The sequence below is a fragment of the Pseudophryne corroboree genome, chromosome 4, assembly GCF_028390025.1.
Source record: "Pseudophryne corroboree isolate aPseCor3 chromosome 4, aPseCor3.hap2, whole genome shotgun sequence".
Lineage (NCBI taxonomy): Eukaryota > Metazoa > Chordata > Amphibia > Anura > Myobatrachidae > Pseudophryne > Pseudophryne corroboree.
The window spans coordinates 92,844,258-92,858,596 of record NC_086447.1 but is presented as its reverse complement, the minus strand read 5'-3'; the positions used below and the strand labels follow the sequence as shown (position 1 = coordinate 92,858,596).

Below are 14,339 nucleotides of genomic sequence, written 5' to 3'. Positions count from 1 at the left end.
ATATTCACAACCTCCAAATTCTAAGGTTTAAAGTAGATATTTATCAAAGATTCAAGAGAGATAAAGGGGGTCATTCCGAGTTGTTTGCTCGCTAGTTACTTTTTGCAGCCTTGCGAACGCATAGTCACTGCCCATTGGGGAGTGTATATTTGCTGTGCAAGGGTGCAATCGCTTTTGCAGCCGAGAGATGCAAACACAATTTGTGCAGTTTCTGAGTAGCTCTGAACTTACTCAGCTCTTGCGATCACTTCAGCCTGTCCGGTCCCGGAATTGACGTCAGACACCCGCCCTGCAAACATTTGGACACGCCTGCGTTTTTCCAAACACTCCCAGAAAACAGTCAGTTGACACCCACAAACGCCCTCTTCCTGTCCAGCTCCTTGCATCGCTGTGCAACGACCCACTTTGCACTTGTACGACACGCCTGCGCGTTGCATACGCATGTGCAGTTCTGTCCTGATCGATGCGCTGTGAAAAACGGCAGCGTGCAATCAGGTCGGAATGACCCCCAAAGTACCAACCAACTGGCTTCTGTCATTTTTCGAACACAGCCTGTAAAACAACTGGTAAGAGCTGGTTGGTTGGTACTTTATCTTTCTCCACTTAATCTCTCTCCAAGCTTTTTTTTATATCTCCCCTTAAAATCCTCATTGTTGACAAGTGGTATGCTAAGGTTTTTCACCATCTGGCTACATCCACCAACCAGCAACATAATACCAGATTATACCACACAGCGTAAATAAATGGACATTTTTCAAAAAGTATAACCAACAATATGATGGAGCTGAAACATTAGAACATGAAATATGGACTTACCCAAGCAGTGGAGCATCAGACGAAGAGGAGTTTTCAGGGGAGCTGCTCCTAGGAGTTGTGGGGCAGGCTTAGTCCAACAAGTTGGGTGGAATCTGCTGAGATGTCCAATCTGTACAGTTTACTGTGGATAGTCCTTAGCATTCAGTTCCTCAGAAATGAATGTCTGAAGAGCATCAACTACTCTGTCTTATATGGGGAGTCCAGCCTGGGGGATGAGGTGTCTCCCCTCCCAGAATTAACTGGAAGACCATGAACCTCTATGTAAATGCAAATCATTGTATCACCTAGAACATGTCCATTCATGAAGACTATTATGATTGCAGGAGATGTGAATAGATCCAGATCACAATGGATGGCAGGGAGGGGCCTATGTATTATCATCATCAGTTCTTTGGAATTGTTAATGTAAATTATACACAAGTTTTGAGAACTTTGTAGATGATCCAATCTTTCCATCATTATGCCCAAAACAGACGGTACTTGTACGTAGAATTAGGTCACCTTATGGTTATAAAGATAAATGTACATCCCACCAACAAGTAGTTTATTTCAATGTGTACATACTTGCTAATTACAATAACTAAATGTTATATCTTTATTGAAACTACTGTATCCTGTTGTGACAGTTGTGTTATTTATGCTGAGAATAAATATTTTAGAATATATGTATAATATACACAGCCATTGCATCCTCCTCCTCATCCTCCCCCCTCTCTCTCTCTCCCCCCAAGGTGTATGCAGCGCTGTACAAAAAGTATACATAAGACAAAATGCACAGCAATGAGTACAAAGCATATACAGGTTGAGTATCCCATATCCAAATATTCCGAAATACGGAATATTCCGAAATACGGACTTTTTTGACTGAGAGTGAGAGAGTGGATCCTTTGTTTTTTGATGGCCCAATGTACACAAACTTTGTTTAATACACAAAGTTATTAAAAATATTGTATTAAATGTCCTTCAGGCTGTGTGAATAAGGTGTATATGAAACATAAATGAATTGTGTGAATGTAGACACACTTTGTTTAATGCACAAAGATATAAAAAATATAGGCTAAAATTACCTTCAGGCTGTGTGTATAAGGTGTATATGAAACATAAATGCATTCTGTGCTTATATTTAGGTCCCATCACCATGATATCCCATTATGTTATGCAATTATTCCAAAATACGGAAAAATCCCATATCCAAAATACCTCTGGTCCCAAGCATTTTGGATAAGGGATACTCAACCTGTACATAAACTTTGCAATAGATCTATATATCTTCCATATATAATATATAATCGGGATGTAGTCAGGTGACCGGCGGTCGGGATCCCGGCGGGCATCATAAAGACGCCAGGATCCCGGCCGCCAGGATGCCGGAAAGGGGGCCCTGGGCTATTCCCATTCGTGGGTGTCCACAACACCCATAGAGTGGTAATAGAACCTGTGACGAGTGCAGCGGGCCACCAAGCCCGCAGCGTGCTGAGCCCGCAAGGGGCTTCATTGCGTTCACCCACTGCCGGCATACTGGCGGCTGGGATCCCGGCGACGGTATGGTCACCGCCGGGATCCCGACCGCCGGTCACCCGACCCCAACCCATATAGTCTATGTAGATTTTAAGCTTGTACACATAACTCAGGATTTGCCCATTTAACAAAAGTGCTAATAAGGCGGCTCATTCTGATTAAATCACAAGGGAAATGAACTGTATGCCCCCGGAGACATCTCTGTAGGAATATTTTGACTGATATCACGGAATGTTTGTTCTCAAAAGAGATATTGCTTCATCCATCTGTACAGAAAGTGACATCACACAGATGCAGGAATAGCAGAATCAGCAGCTGTACTGATGAATAAGCCCCTTACCCGCTGTCAGGGCCTAACTATGGGTGTGCGAGTGGTGCCATAGCTGAGGGCGCAAGTCCAAGGGGCAGCCCCTGTTGCTGGGGTGGTATTTAGGTTGCCGGCTGTTGGGATACCGGCGCACAGTATACCGGCGCCAGAATCCCGACACCCGGCATACCAACATCTTTTCTCCCTCTTGGGGGTCCACGACCCCCCTGGAGGGAGAATAGATAGCGTGGAACACGTAGCGCGCCACCGTGCCAGCAGCATGGCGAGCGCAGCGAGCCCGCAAGGGGCTCATTTGCGCTTGCCCAGCTGTCGGTATGCCAGCGGTCGGGATTCCGGCGCCGGTATGCTGGCCGCCCGGAGCCCGGCCGCCGGCATACCATACTACACCCCTGTTGCTGACCCATGGCATCTGTATTTGGCTGGCAGGATGCCTAGGACGGCACCTTGCAGATCTGGCAGAGATGTTCAAACGTCCTTAGGATGTGTCGGGAGCTTCCTGGTCCCTGCGGCGGCCCCCTATTCATTACTTCATGGCATCAAGTTTAGGGGGCGGGGCTGACTCATGCCAGAGTGGGAACAGAACCTGTGGTGAGCGCAGTGAGCCCACAAGGGACTACATTGCGCTTGTTCCCTCTGATAAAAACGCAAAACTGTAACTGCTATCACTGACATGCTGGGGGACGCTCAGCACAGGGCAAGGCTGTCCAGCATGTGAAGGGCTGTTCCACATTTATAACACAGGCATCGGGAAGTACCTGTAGCCCCTGCATATTCAGCCAGACTGCATATGCAGGCGCACCACCGACGTCTTTCCCGTTACAGTGGCTGTGTGTGATGTCACACACGGCCGCTCCAGCAACGGCCCGGACCTGCCCGCATTTTCATCACCATGGCCCCGCAATGCCGCGTCACCACTCCCGACTGCCTCGCGAACGCCTCTGCCTGTCAATTAGGCAGAGGCGTTCACATCACTACAATGCGATCACATCTCCTGGGCCGCGGCCACACAGAACGGGCCCTGCGTGTGCGCACTGGCTCGATAGATGGGAAAATGTGATTGCGACACGTACTGAATAAGGCCCAAAGCAGTAGGTTACATACTGAACTGACTGACCGTTCTCCTTTGTCAAGATTGGCGTCTCTGAAACGCATTAATCACCCCCGTACCTCCAGCGACGGCAGACAGTGGAGAGGAGAAGCCGAATTCATAGTTCCATCAGCTGCGTGCACCCGCTGACTGCAGAGGCGGACGCCAAGTCGGTGATTCTTCTTTCTCCTGCTTCAAGAAGTCTAGTCCGAGTCTGGTTTTTTTAAACATTGTTTTATACATTTTTATGGACTTTTAAAAAGTGCTACATGTTCATTTGTGAGAATATTAAAGGAATCTGTTAACGGATTTTTGGAAGTGGAAAGATACTTTTATATGCATGCGGGAAAGAATCAGAATGTAAGTTATTTTTCCTTGAAGGGGATTGAAGTAATTGGTGTGGTGCAGCATATATAAAGATACCTTTCAGTGCATGCGAGAGTGAAACAATATGTAAGAAGAGTTTTCACTCAAACATCCCTTGAAAAGTGCATATATTAAGAAACCATTCCATGAGGGTCATTGATTGACAAGGTGAACAGGACGTTTACCGGATTATAGACAGCTGTGGATATTTTGCAGTTTTCTATCGATAAAGACATTCAGTCTGTTTTACCTCTTAGCGCAGGTGGTCTATACCCCCTTTTGTTTGTGTATTGTATCAGGAACAGGTGTTGGTTCCTATATAGATAACCATTAGCTCTAGAGTTTTGGAAGTGGCTGCATGATCGAAACCAATTAACCGTTTGTTCATTGTAGTCCACGTGGATCGTAAAGTATGAACAAATAAAAAAAAAAATGAAAAACTCATGTCGACCTTTTTCCATGTCCAACTTGTTTATGTCAACCTAGTGGTCGTGTCGACCTATTTCAGGTGTCGACTTAGTCACTGTCGACCAATAGGCGTCGACATAAGTGCTGTCGGCCCAGAGTCTGGATACCTTTAAAAAAACTTACGAGTTCAGCCGGAGTCTTGAAGCTCCAGGCGTCTCGCAAGCCATTACATATGGCCCAAGGTTTCAGATCTACTGCAGTACACAAAGTTCTGCTCCTGTTCTTCCCTCTTATTTCTACCAGTACATAATATCCTCCTCTAGCCTTCCTTCCTACACTCTTCCAATCTAAGTAAACTGTGCTGAATTAATGAACTGATGTCGCAAAACAAAGTACTTTTAAAATTATTTTTTTTTTTTAAATTCAGTGCAGTTTACAGTGAATGGAATACTGCCAGGATGAACAGGAGCTGATAAAACGGGTGTGGATCATAGGGTCGACAGTAACTAGATCGACAGTCATTAGGTCGACCACTATTGGTCGACAGTGACTAGGTAGACATCTGAAATAGGTCGACACAGTCATTTGGTCGACATGGAAAAGGTCGATATGGAGAAAGGCCGACATGAGTTTTTTAATTTATTTATTTTTGTGTTGTTTTCTTCGTAAAGTGACCGGAAACCCCAATTGGTGCACCGTGTCCACTCGCATAGTTTGCGGCAAGGTGCCTTGCTCTGCTACCACTGCACTTGGCACAAGTTACTGTTTCTAATCGTAGTCCACGTGGATCTTAAAGTATAAAAAAGTTAAAAAACAATTTTTTTTATTTTTTTTTTTAAAGTAAAAACCTCATGTTGATGTTTTTCATATGTCAACATTTGGTGTGTCGACCTAGTGACCATGTCGACCAAATTACCATGTCGACCTAATGCATGTCGACCAATAGTGGGCGACCTGATGAATGTCGACCTAAAGACCGGATACGGATAAAACATACTGGGTGACCTGGATCATGAGTACAAGATATGTGTGATCTGTGTTCCTGAGAACACTACAGCAGTTATTATTAAATCAGTAGTAGTCATTTTTGGGAGCTGAAATAAACTGGAGCCCACAACTTCAATAGCTCAGAATGAGATCATTCTAATCACATGACACTTTTACAGCATATTACAGTGTATCCGTCTTTCACCACACAGTATTTGCATAAATGCTTTTTGTCTTTGCAGATGTTCATGAAAATAACTAAAACACGACTCTGGTGGGACTCGAACCCACAACCTTTGAATGTCTACATTACACTAGAAGTCCAATGCGCTATCCATTGCGCCACAGAGCCAACTGTTGCATGCCTCTGGCAGTCTCTGTATAGTGTTGTACACGGAGTCCTGTGTCAGCTAGACAGCAGGAGGTGAAACTGAAACTTCTGCTGGGCACATCTCCCGGCTCAGCTGCTTTAACCCCTGCAGACTGTGCAGCTCCATAAAAAAAATTGGTTGTATATTATTATTATTATTATTATCCTTTATTTATATGGTGCCACAAGGGTTCCGCAGCGCCCAATTACAGAGTACATAAATAATCAAACAGGAAAACAGCAACTTACAGTTGAAGACAATATAGGACAATACAGGGTAAATAAACATAGCTACACCAGCAGATGACACTGGATTAAGTATCAGGTGGCAGAAGTATATGAACAATATAGTAAAAATGTATAGTAAGGCATCAGGGAGGGCGATTCAGGACCCGTAATCCGAAGTTATACGCAATCTTCCGATGCTGGGGACATTGCGCATGTGTCGGACCCATTGCGCATGTGCAGTACTTCCGCCTGTGTTGTTGGACGTAGTATGGCTGCAGACCTCAGCTGAGTGATAGTCTGCAGCCGTTTGAGTTTTGGAGGGGGGCGCAGATGGTCTCCGTTTCACAAAAGTCATGTCGCCTTTGCTGAGGCCAGGGTCTCCGTGTTCTGATGGAGATTTCCTGGCCTCAGTGATGAAGCTGCAGCAGCAGGTCTGCGTAACCTCATTGCATACCTCCCAACTTTCATTGTTAGAGCTCCAGGACTCTTCTGTGTGGTGAAGCTGCGCGTGCCCGAAAAGGGGGCGTGGCTTAGCAGGAATGCTGCGACCGCCTGTCACACCTCCCATTTTCGTCATTATACCCCCAGCGTCCTCTGTCTCCTGTGAATAGACGCTGTGCGCTTGCAGCAAGTGACTGGGGTGGTCTCCCAAATTATATATTACAGCTTTACACTATGGATGTCTGTCTATGATTGATCCAAACTAGGGTATTCAATTATCCGCAAATTCGCAGCAATTTTTCGCGCTCCCGTTTTTCGACCTATTTAATTCCAAACGGGTTTCATGTGAAAATTGTTGCAGTGAAAATGGGGAAATCAGCCTGTACCCCAAAAAATGCTAAACTAACATAGGAAAACAGAAGAGAAGTGTATTAGAGATCACGTTAGAGAGTTTTTGGGGACTTAAATTGTGTGAAATGGCTGTTATATGCATTTTTTAAAAAAATGCAAAAAAATGATAGCAAGTTTTTTTGTGCAAAATAACTGCTCTCATTAAATTTGGGGTACATGAAAATGGGTATAAGTATATATTTGGGTCATTTTAGGGTAGTTAAAAAAAAAGTGGAAACAGACCGATTACTCCCACCTGCAAGCCTAAAAACACCTGTCCTACTCATAAAGCACCCCAATATACCTGTCCCATACCTTGAACTCCAATTTCCATCACTTTTGTACTTTTTCACCCCAAAAATGACATGTCATTATTGGCCAATTAAAAAGAATTAAAAACTTCAACATGCCTAATTAGTCATTAAGGGGGGTGTCCCAGGAGTTCTGTACCATATCCAAACATATTTACCTTAAAATAGTGACTTTTCCCAACTTTTCACCTGCTCAGAGTAGGTGAAGTGAGATTTGTGAAAAAATTATCACCGATAAATGTTCCCCGAAAATTGAATAGGCTGTGCGTTTCGTGGGTTCATTTGGCCTATTTTAATCTCACACAGTAAGTTTTGTTTTGCAATAGCACGCTATAGGTCCTCCCTTGTGTGCGACTCTCTTTATTTATTTATTTATTTATTTATGTATTTATTAACAGTTTCTTACATAGTGCAGCAAATTCCGTTGCGTTTTACAACTGGGCACAATTAGAAGACAAATCTGGGTAAAAACAAACAGTCATAGAGGTAGGAGGGCCCTGCTCACTAGCTTACACTCTATGCTGTACAATCTGGGATTTAGAAGTCTACTCAATGCGCCATCCATTACACTGCATAACTAAGTAATTAGAGGACTGTGGTTTTATTTAACACTGCATAGAAGGTATCATGCAAAGTTATATTACAGTTGTCGACGTGGGTCACTTACAGTAAGGTGCAATTGTCTAGGCTTGCATGAAGTACTATGCTGGGTACGCACTGATAGATATATTTGCAGATCAATTGATCTGCAGATATATCTATAGACGGACCGGGCAGTGTGTTGTGCATACACACCGCCCGATCCGTCGGGACTGACGTCACAAAGTGGGCGTGCATTTACATGCCCCCGCCCACTTATGCTGTCAATCAGCGCCATCTCTTGCAGGGAGTGTACGGGCGGTTGGTTGGCCGCCTGTACACACACGACGATGCACCATTATATCTGTAGATATATTGCTCATCGTGTGTGCTGCCGGGCTGACGCGATATGTTTGTGAACGACGGTATTCACAGACATATCATTGGTACACACTGGCCGACGATATATCGGCCAGTGTGCACTCAGCATTAGGAATGCTGCTGCATGAGAGTCTGGTCAATTTCTGCTCAAACAACAGGATGTAAAAGAAACAACAACAAACAAGCTATAACAATAAAAAACAGAGGTCCAGAGTGGTATAAAGTAAAACAATAACATAAAAAGGTCTGTTCCCTGTTCTTATGGTCAGTACGCTGTAAAATAATTAAGAAAAAATGGTCAGCCCTTTTCATCCCATATCCTCAATTAGCCCCAGTCCTCTGTAACAGGAGAATAATGAAGGTACTGTAGGGTTCCCTGGCTTTATGGACAATTGTCCACAGGACAGCCAGTGGGGTGTATTAGGTAACGCTATGGGTGGTACAAGAAAACATCATGCTATGAGCGTTGCACTGAAAACAAGTACCCTTGTCCTGTGCCGACAAATCTCCTCATGTAAGCCCTGTACATAAATGCATCTACAATCCAATCAGTATTTCAATGCTGCCTATCAGGTAATTACACCAGAAAATGTAGGAAATGGGTGGAATAGAATCTTCCAAACCTCGAATTAGTAGCGGGATATGGTCATTAGGTCGACCACACTTCACACATTAGCTTGACTCATAGTGACCATGTCGACCTAATGCATGTCAACCCATATTCTTAGTAGCGTTTAGTCCTTCCACCTCTGAGGTGTACTATTTCCTGTAACAAGGTGCATTCTGATAGGCGGAGTCCCTACAAGGAATAAGATGTACAAATTCTGGCGCTTCTCCCAATTTAAACGATGGAAATAACATTTCCTATTTATAAGATAACAGTGTAATGTTACTTATGTCATTATCATATTGTAGGTTAGGATTTGATTTATTAAAGCCCTTTTCAGACAGAAAAGCTGAAATTCCTATTTTTTTCCCGCCATTTCAGTGTCGCTTAGCTTGACAACCCCCCCCCAAGCAAATTACCAGGTGAAGCAGTTCTACCCGGTAATTTGTGGATAACACGGGTATTTTGTCTGTGTGAAAGGGTCAACCCGGGTCGATTCCTGGGTCAAAGTTCTGAAAATTTTCTGGTATATTCCTGGGTCAAAGTTCTGAAAATTTTAACCCGGGTTGACCCTATCACACAGAAAAAGGACCCGTGTTTATCGGCAAATTACCGGGTAAGACTTCTTAACCCGATAATTTGATTTTCTGTGTGAAAGGGATATAATTGTATTTTCAATTTAGCCAGTAGTGTCTTTACACCAGCGACTATTGAAGTTAACAACATATTGATTAATGAAAACACTGTTGTTTTTTTATTATCACTATATAATTCAGGGGTGGCCAACCAGTCAGTGGCATAGAGCCAGAAAAGATCTATAGTCAAGGGTAAGAGCCATATCATGCGCAAAGCAAAAATGGGGGCGTGGCATAGTTGTCACAAAAAACCACACCCCATTTTTATTCACGCACCTTTCGGTATGACGTTTGTAGGAGTATGACCTTGTGTCATAACCCCATTTTTAGTCATGTTGTACAGTGCCACATACATATAATGCCCCAGTACAGTGCCACATACATATAAAAACACCAAAAAATGGGTGCCTCCACAGTGCCAAATACATATATGCCCCCACAGTGCCAGATACATATATTCCTCCACAGTGCCAGATACATATGTCTCCACAGTGCCAGCTACATATATTCCTCTACAGTGCCAGATACATATATTCCTCCACAGTGCCAGATACATATATTCCTCCACAGTGCCAGATACATATATGCCTCCACAGTGCCAAATACATATATGCCCCCACAGTGCCAGATACATATATGTCTCCACAGTGCCAGCTACATATATTCCTCCACAGTGCCAAATACATATATGCCCCCACAGTGCCAGATACATATATGTCTCCACAGTGCCAGCTACATATATTCCTCCACAGTGCCAGATACATATGTCTCCACAGTGCCAGCTACCTATATTCCTCCACAGTGCCAGATACATATATGTCTCCACAGTGCCAGATATGCCCCCACTGCCAGACACACATCTCCCCAGTGTCAGATATGCCCAGTGCCCCCAGTGTCAGATACACATGTCCCCCCAGTGCCAGATATGCCCCTAGTGCCAGATATGCCCCCAGTGCCAGATACACATGTCTCCCCAGTGTAGATATGCCCCTAGTGCCAGATATGCCCCCAGTGCCAGATACACATGTCTCCCCAGTGCCAGACATGACCCTAGTGCCAGATATGCCCCCAGTGCCAGATACACATGTCTCCCCAGTGCCAGATATGCCCCTAGTGCCAGATATGCCCCCAGTGCCAGATATGCCCCCAGTGCCAGATACACATGTCTCCCCAGTGCCAGACATGACCCTAGTGCCAGATATGCCCACAGGGCCAGATACACATTTCCCCCCAGTGCCAGATATGCCCCCAGTGCCAGATATGCCCACAGGGCCAGCTACACATGTCCCCCCAGTTCCAGATATGCCCCCAGTGCCAAATATGCCCCCACTGCCAGATACACATCCCCCCAGTGCCAGATACACATGTCCTCCCAGTGCCAGATAAGCCCCCAGTGCCAAATATGCCCCCACTGCCAGCTACACATCTCTCCAGTGGCAGATATGCTTCCAGTGCCAGATATGCTCCCAGTGCCAGATACACGTCCCCCCCCCAGTGCCAGATATGCCCCCAGTGCCAGTTACATGTCCCCCCCAGTGCCAGATATGCCCCCAGTGCCAGTTACATGTCCCCCCCCCCCCAGTGCCAGATATGCTCCCAGTGCCAGATACATGTCCCCCCCCAGTGCCAGATATGCTCCCAGTGCCAGAAACACGTACCCCCCAGTGCCAGATATGCTCCCAGTGCCAGATACACGTCCCCCCCCAGTGCCAGATATGCTCCCAGTGCCAGATACATGTCCCCCCCCAGTGCCAGATATGCTCCCAGTGCCAGAAACACGTCCCCCCCAGTGCCAGATATGCCCCCAGTGCCAGATACACGTCCCCCCCAGTGCCAGATATGCCCCCAGTGCCAGATATGCTCCCAGTGCCAGAAACACGTCCCCCCCAGTGCCAGATATGCCCCCAGTGCCAGATACACGTCCCCCCCAGTGCCAGATATGCTCCCAGTGCCAGATACACGTCCCCCCCCAGTGCCAGATATGCTCCCAGTGCCAGATACATGTCCCCCCCCAGTGCCAGATATGCTCCCAGTGCCAGAAACACATCCCCCCCAGTGCCAGATATGCCCCCAGTGCCAGATACACGTCCCTCCCAGTGCCAGATATGCCCCCAGTGCCAGTTACATGTCCCCCCCCCCAGTGCCAGATATGCTCCCAGTGCCAGAAACACGTCCCTCCCCAGTGCCAGATATGCCCCCAGTGCCAGATACACGTCCCCCCCAGTGCCAGATATGCCCCCAGTGCCAGTTACATGCCCCCCCCCCCCCCAGTGCCAGATATGCTCCCAGTGCCAGATACACGTCCCTCCCAGTGCCAGATATGCCCCCAGTGCCAGTTACATGTCCCCCCCAGTGCCAGATATGCTCCCAGTGCCAGAAACACGTCCCCCCCCAGTGCCAGATATGCCCCCAGTGCCAGATACACGTCCCCCCCAGTGCCAGATATGCCCCCAGTGCCAGATACACGTCCCCCCCAGTGCCAGATATGCTCCCAGTGCCAGATACACGTCCCCCCCAGTGCCAGATATGCTCCCAGTGCCAGATACACGTCCCCCCCCAGTGCCAGATATGCCCCCAGTGCCAGATACACGTCCCCCCCCAGTGCCAGATATGCTCCCAGTGCCAGAAACACGTCCCCCCCCAGTGCCAGATATGCTCCCAGTGCCAGATACATGTCCCCCCCAGTGCCAGATATGCTCCCAGTGCCAGAAACACGTCCCCCAGTGCCAGATATGCCCCCAGTGCCAGATACACGTCCCCCCCAGTGCCAGATATGCCCCCAGTGACAGAAATACATGTCCCCCCAGTGCCAGATACACGTCCCCCCCAGTGCCAGATATGCCCCCAGTGCCAGAAATACATGTCCCCCCAGTGCCAGATATGCCCCCAGTGCCAGATACACGTCCCCCCAGTGCCAGATATGCCCCCAGGGTAAGATACACATGTCCCCACACTGCACCCCCCCAAGTGCTGCTCACCGCCGCAATGCTGCTCTGCTCAGTCTGCTGCTTGTGAGGGGAGGAGAGTCTTCACTCTCTGGCGGTGTTGATTCTCTTTAATTAGGCGCCGGTCCATGAGCCAATCAGAGTTCGCGGACCGGCAGCTAAGACTCCTGATTGGCGTCGGGAACTGCAAACTAGGGCAGCGGGAGGTGCCGTGCGAGCTTACGAACCGCATGTGGAGATAGAAAGGGCCGCATGTGGCTCGAGAGCCACGGGTTGGCCACCGCTGATATAATTCATATATTGAGATTGAGGATAAAGTATACTGTTTGTTTAGGATGTATCCTCCATTTATTTATGCTACACAAGATTGTGCATTATAAATGCTTATGTTTTGTAGATTAAAAGATTACTCAAATTCATTTTAAATTTATATATGTCTTGTGGTATTTGTGTTTCTACTATGCAATATTGGCTCAGAATGTTAAATCTTTGTACTGTTTACTATGATAACATGGGTCTATTCACGAAGCAGCGAAAAGAGTGGAGAAGTGAGCCAGTAGAAAAGTTGCCCATGGCAACCAATCAGCTACTACGTATAATTTTATAGAATGCACTTGACAAATGTTACTTAAAAGCTGATTGGTTGCCATGGGCAACTTCTCCACTGGCTCACTTCTCCACCTTTTTCGCTGCTTCACGAATAGACCCCCAAATGTGTATATATTATTTCCAGCTGCAATGCTAGTGATAGACTATGTATTAAAAATTGCGGAAGTGGCTGAATTTTTTTAGTGTAGTGTATCGCAGCGGGGATGATCATTTTTTACATGACAATCCCGCTATGTACTAAATTTAAATCGCAGGGATAGCTGTACTGAAATGTACTTGTTCCACGCCAGGTCTGATCTAGGACAGGACAAGTACCGCCTAGGGAGGCCAATCCCGGGCCGTTTTTTCAATCCCGGGATTCGGGATTGAAAAACGGTCAATCCCGGGATTGCAGTAGGGATTAGAGAAAATTGTAGGGAGCAGCGCTGGAGGGAGGGTGTAGGTAGTGGTGCGGGAGGTAGGGAGGGTGTAGGTAGCGGTGCGGGAGGTAGGGAGGGTGTAGGTAGTGGTGCGGGAGGTAGGGAGGGTGTAGGTAGCGGTGCGGGAGGTAGGGAGTGTGTAGGTAGTGGTGCGGGAGGTAGGGACGGTGTAGGTAGCGGTGCGGGAGGTAGGGAGGGTGTAGGTAGCGGTGCGGGACTCAGGACAGAGGGTGTAGGTCGCGGCAGGGAGGGAGGAAGGCTGCACGGAGGGAGAGAGGATCATGTGTGTAAGTAATAGTACTTACTATTAGACGGGCGGCAACCATTAACACACTGAACACGGCGGCATTTCAAATGAAGCGCCGGCCGCCAGCCAACCAGAGCTGGCGGACCGGCAGCCAATCAGGGAAGCGGCCGCAGCAGTCGCTCCTGATTGGCTGCCGCTTCCCTGATTGGCTGCCGGTCCGCCAGCTCTGATTGGCTGGCGGCCGGCGCTACATTTGAAGTGCCGCGCGCGTTCAACTTGTTCATGGCTGCTGCCCGCCTAAATGAGTAAGTACTATTACTTACACACCCACCCTCCCGCCGCCGCGCATGCGCAGTATAATCCCGTGAATCCCGGGATTGGATGCTCCAATCTCGGGGTTCAAATCCCGGCATTTTTGGGCCCAAATCCCGGGATCCCGCCGATCCCCATCCCGGGATTGGCCTCCCTAGTACCGCCACTACCATTAGGCACATGTCACTTGTTAGAGGAGTGGGGTCGCTGCCTGGGACATCAGCAGAGCACCCTTCTAGGTCTGATGTGACTCAGGGGCAGATGTATTAAGCCAGGAGAAGTGATAAAGCAGTGATAGGTGCATGGTGATAACGCACCAGCCAATCAGTTCCAATATGTAAATCGACAGTTAGGA

General features: G+C 47.2%; 1 protein-coding gene and 1 non-coding gene across 6 annotated transcripts in view; one reads left to right on the top strand and one right to left on the bottom strand.

Moving 5' to 3' along the window:
- Positions 1-14,339, top strand: part of LOC134908966 (protein eva-1 homolog C-like) — a 600,054-nt gene that overhangs the window by 279,115 nt on the left and 306,600 nt on the right. The gene's annotated exons all lie outside the window — the stretch shown is intronic.
- On the bottom strand, positions 5,777-5,862 carry TRNAR-UCU (transfer RNA arginine (anticodon UCU)). The gene is given in 2 exon segments: positions 5,777-5,812; positions 5,826-5,862. It is a non-coding gene; the product is annotated as a tRNA-Arg (tRNA).